Raw genomic sequence first — 4,871 nt, 5'->3', positions numbered from 1 at the left:
ACTAGATATTGCAAATAAGGGAAACCATGGGACCTATGTTTCTTTGGGCCTAGCTTATTTCACTTAATATAATTTTTTCCAAGTCTTTCCATTTCCGAACAAATGGGGCAATGCCATTCTTTCTGAGGGAGGCATAGAATTCCATTGTGTATGTATACCACATTTTCTTGATCCATTCATCTACTGAGGGGCATCTGGGTTGGTTCCATATCTTAGCTATAGTAAATAATGCTGTAATAAACATAGTCATGCTGGTAGCTTTAGTGTGGTCTTGTTTGTGAGCATTTGGGTAAATGCCCAAAAGTGGGATTGCTGGGTCATAGGGGAGCTCTATGCAGAGTCTTTTGAGGAACCTCCATACTGCTTTCCAAAATGGTTGAACAAGTTTACACACCCACCAACAATGCAATAAGGTTCCCTTCTATCCACATCCCATCCAGCATCTGTTTTCATTATAGTTCTTGATTTTAGCTATTCTAACTGGAGTGAGGTGATATCTCAATGTTGTTTTGATTTGCATTTCTTTTATGGGTAGGGAGGTTGAGCATTTCTTCATGTGACTAATGGCCATCCTGCTTTCCTCCTCAGAGAAGTTTTTCTTTAAAACTTTAGCCCACTTATTTATTGGGGAGTTGTTTCTTTGAAGATTTGTTGTTGGGGGATTTAATTTTTTTGAATTCCAGGTATATTTTAGATATGTGACCCTTGTCCGTTGTATGGCTAGTGAAGACCTTCTCCCAATTCGTGGGCTTTCTATTGATCGTGCTAGTTATGTCCTTTGCCATGCAGAAGCTCTGGACCTCTATGATGAAAACTTAAAAAATTTGAAAAAGAAAATCCAAACAGAACTTAGAAAGGGGAAAAAACTCCCACGCTTCTGGATTAGAAAGATCAACATCGGGAAAATGGCAATACTTCCCAAGGCTATCTACAAATTCAATGCAATACCTATCAAAATTCTATCCTCATTCTACAAGGAAATAGAAGAGGCAATGCAAAAATTCATATGGAACAATAAAAGACCCTGAATAGCAAAAATGATCCTCAACAGGAAAGAACACTGCTGGAGGAATATCAATACCAAATTTCAAACTCCACTATAAAGACATAGTAATCAAAACAGCTTTGTACTGGCACAAGAACTGACCTCAGGACCAATGGAATAGAAATGAAAATCCAGAAATGAACCTACAGACCTATAGCCATCTAATCTTTGATAATGGAGCTAAAAAAAGAATGGAAGAAAAACAGCCTCTTCAGTAAATGGTGCTTACTAAATTGGTTAACTACTTGGAGAAAAATAAAGCTAGACCCTTATATATCACCCTGCACCAGAATCAACTCCAAATGGATCAAAGGCCTCAGAGTCAAAGCGTACACTCTGAAAACATTACAGGATCGAACAGGGGAAGCCCTAGGTCTTGTTGGCACAGGCCAACATTTTCTTAATAGAGACCCAGAAACACAACAAATCAAAGAAAGGTTGGACATATGTGTCTATTCTTATAGTAGAGATATGTTTTCTTCACTACTAAACATGGTAGTAAAATTCAAATCTAATATGAGGGCTCAAGCTACACCATTTTTCAAGATTGTTCTAACTGACCTACATTCCTTGAATTTATATAGGAGTTTATTGAGCAAGTGGACCAATATTCTGTAGAGATATCTACATGTTTGATAGTCACTCATATTTTTCATCTTGTGAAAACACAAGACCCCAGATATTATATATAGAAAAATGTCTTTATGGAATGCTAGAAGCAACTAAAACTAATTTAGGAATGAGTTAAGATTTAGATAATACTATAGCCTAATAAATCTGAATGATAATGACTTGAGATGTACTACAGAGGAGAGTGAGAGGGAATAGGATGATGGACCACATAGGAGCTGTATGTCATTGGTATTGTGTTTCAAAAAACAGAAAGACTTCAGAGAAGAGAAGGAGGAAAATAATCGATGTGTCCTGAATCAAGTTTTCTTTTAATACACAAAATAGTGTGTACTGAGAGTCAGAGAGAGTGGGAAAAAATAAAATAGAAAATAAAGCATTGTATATACCTCTTACAATGTAAAGATATTGCAATAGGAATATGATAATTAATTTCCTAATAAATAAGAGAAAGAATAGGTAAACTCTGAAGGCAAATTCAATGAAGAGACAAAATAAGCAAAGCAAAACCTTTATCAATAACAAACACAAGAGTTTGTAAGTGGAAAGGCAGTGGAAATAGTCTAAGTAACACTAAAATAACAATAAAAATTGCTATCGTGGATAGAATATGGTACACATTTCATTATATATTACTTTGAAAAAACATACTAGCAAAGAAAATTTAAAAGTCATAATTTAAAAAAACTATTTGCATTCTAACTAGAATATATGGTTCAGTGGTAAAACCTGGCCTGGCATATGTGAAACAATGGTGTGATCTCCCAAGCATTACAAAGTACACAGAAAGCACACACACATAGAAACCACATAAACACACACACACATAAACACCACATCCATTTATTTGGAATATTGATATTTTCATATTAAACAGAGAAAATTTTTACAAATAGTAAAAGTAGGTTAATATATGAAATCAAAACATTGCTCATAATATTTAAAAGTAGTAGAAATAGCTGGGCGCTGGTGGCTCACGCCTGTAATCCTAGCTACTCAGGAGGCTGAGATCTGAGGACCGCGGTTCAAAGCCAGCCCAGGCAGGAAAGACCATGAGACTCTTATCTCCAATAAACCACCAGAAAACCGTAAGTGGCGCTGTAGCTCAAGTGGTAGAGCGCTCGCCTTGAGCTAAAGAGCTGAGGGAGAGCGCCCAGGCCCAGAGTTCAAGCCCCACGACCAACAAAAAAAAAAAAAAAAGTAGTAGAAATAAAATAATCACAATATACTTGGATTCTTATGGATTAAGTAAATTGAAAATTAAGAAATAGAAGACATGAGAATCTTCGCAAACAAGTTTTAAATAATAAACATTGTGAAACATATATGCTTTTATTTTGACAAAACATTGATGTTACTGTTGTTTTAACTCAAGATTTAAAATATGATATCCATGCACTCTATATCCCGCTATGAATGGCTATATCTCTAATCATTTCACTCTGGATATTTTTATAATAAGGTCTCATAGTTTCTCAGGCTTTCCCGAATTACAAACCCTATTTGCAGTTCCTACCAGAGCTAGAAAATGGAAGCCACAAGTCACCATGCCTATCTTAAACATTTTTAATTCAAGTTCAAATATTTACAAAAAAGTGACCAGGTAATGAAGCCTTTCTTAATAAAGTATGTGCTTTTTGAAAATACAGTAAGTATTTGTTACCTGGAAAAATATTTTTAGAACTATAAGAAAATAAATTTATTTAAATTCACTGACCATATAAAAATTAAGAAAATAATTTTAAATATTCACATGTTAAATATTTTTAAAGCAAAATATATGTCTCTGAATAAATTACATGTGTAAAAATCATGCAAAATTAAATCAACTAATCCTACAACTCTGAAAAATTACATTAATGAAACAAAAGAAAATAAGTAATTAAGTTCAAAATTTGAAATTTAGAAAATAAAATGAACTGTACATTTAGTTGACTTAAGTAACTGTAAACCCTCTGTATATAAATTTTATAATAAAAACGCATGAACAAAGAAAGCAAAAGTACACATTGATCAATAGCAACAGCAACAGCAACAGCATCAGAAGTTGTTTGAGTATACAAAAAAAATCGATGAGGGGATAACAATGTTCTTTCCATAAGAAATGTACTCATAACCTTACTTAAGTCACTGTAACCCCTGTATGCATCACCTTTACAATTAAATTAAATAGAAATTAAAAATAAACCAAATAATATACCTATTAAAATTCTTCGAAGATATTGGTTAAAAACTTTGAAAGAAACTGCCCCAAGTACTCAAGGAATATACGTTGGTGATAATATTTAAATACTTAAATTTCAGCAGAGAAGAAAAAAGTTTAAAAACTGTTACAAAGTAAAGTAATAAATCAGAATATATTACTATAATAAACATTAGATTAATTTTCAGTGGTAGTCAAATATGTACGAAATGAGGCAATTTGACATTCGTTTGAACTTAATAAGAGAAAAAGAATTTTCTAGGTCTTTTAAATATATAATAAGTTTAATGAAGAAACTATTCTGTCACATTATATGATAATGAGATAAAGATGATATTAGAGCAAACAACAGATTGTACTAAGTTTTTGGATGAAAATGTATATACTTATTTTGGTTGTAGTAAATTGTGGGGATTTCCACTTGGGATATTGTTCTTGCTAGGATGGCATAATATCAGTGATTAATATATTTTTTTAAATTAAATTTAATTTTATTTGTGAACATACTGTACAGAGGAGGCTGCAGTGATTAATATTAAGACAGTGGTTCCCTTTCCACAAGAACATGAACCTGATCTGTCCTTTGTGCCTTCATATCATCAATGGCATCGGCGTTGCACACCAACTTGTCTAGTTTCCTACCTTGGCTGGCCTGGATCCTGCAGTCCTTCCCATCTGAGTCTCTAGGATAGTGCAGGATGGTGGAAATGATACAATGAACCCAGCTATAGATTGAGAAGGAAGTCCACTAAAATTTGTCCTGGGTTCTGTTCTCAAGCCTCCTCAATTGTTAAGAGTACAGATGGGAACCTCTGATGTCAAGCAGTAACAATATTTTTAAAGCAATTAGACATATACATGACTTAGACTTGTGATTACCTCAAGAAAAGAATAAAAGAGCAGTGAAGCCTAGTGGACAGGCAGAATTTTAACTAGCTACTTAGAGGCTGAATCAGGTTAGCTAGCTACTTGAGAGACTGAGATCTGAAGACC

Source organism: Dipodomys spectabilis, unplaced genomic scaffold (assembly GCF_019054845.1).
Source record: "Dipodomys spectabilis isolate Male_0828 unplaced genomic scaffold, ASM1905484v1 ptg000309l, whole genome shotgun sequence".
Taxonomy (NCBI): domain Eukaryota; kingdom Metazoa; phylum Chordata; class Mammalia; order Rodentia; family Heteromyidae; genus Dipodomys; species Dipodomys spectabilis.
Note: the sequence above shows the minus strand (reverse complement) of the source record.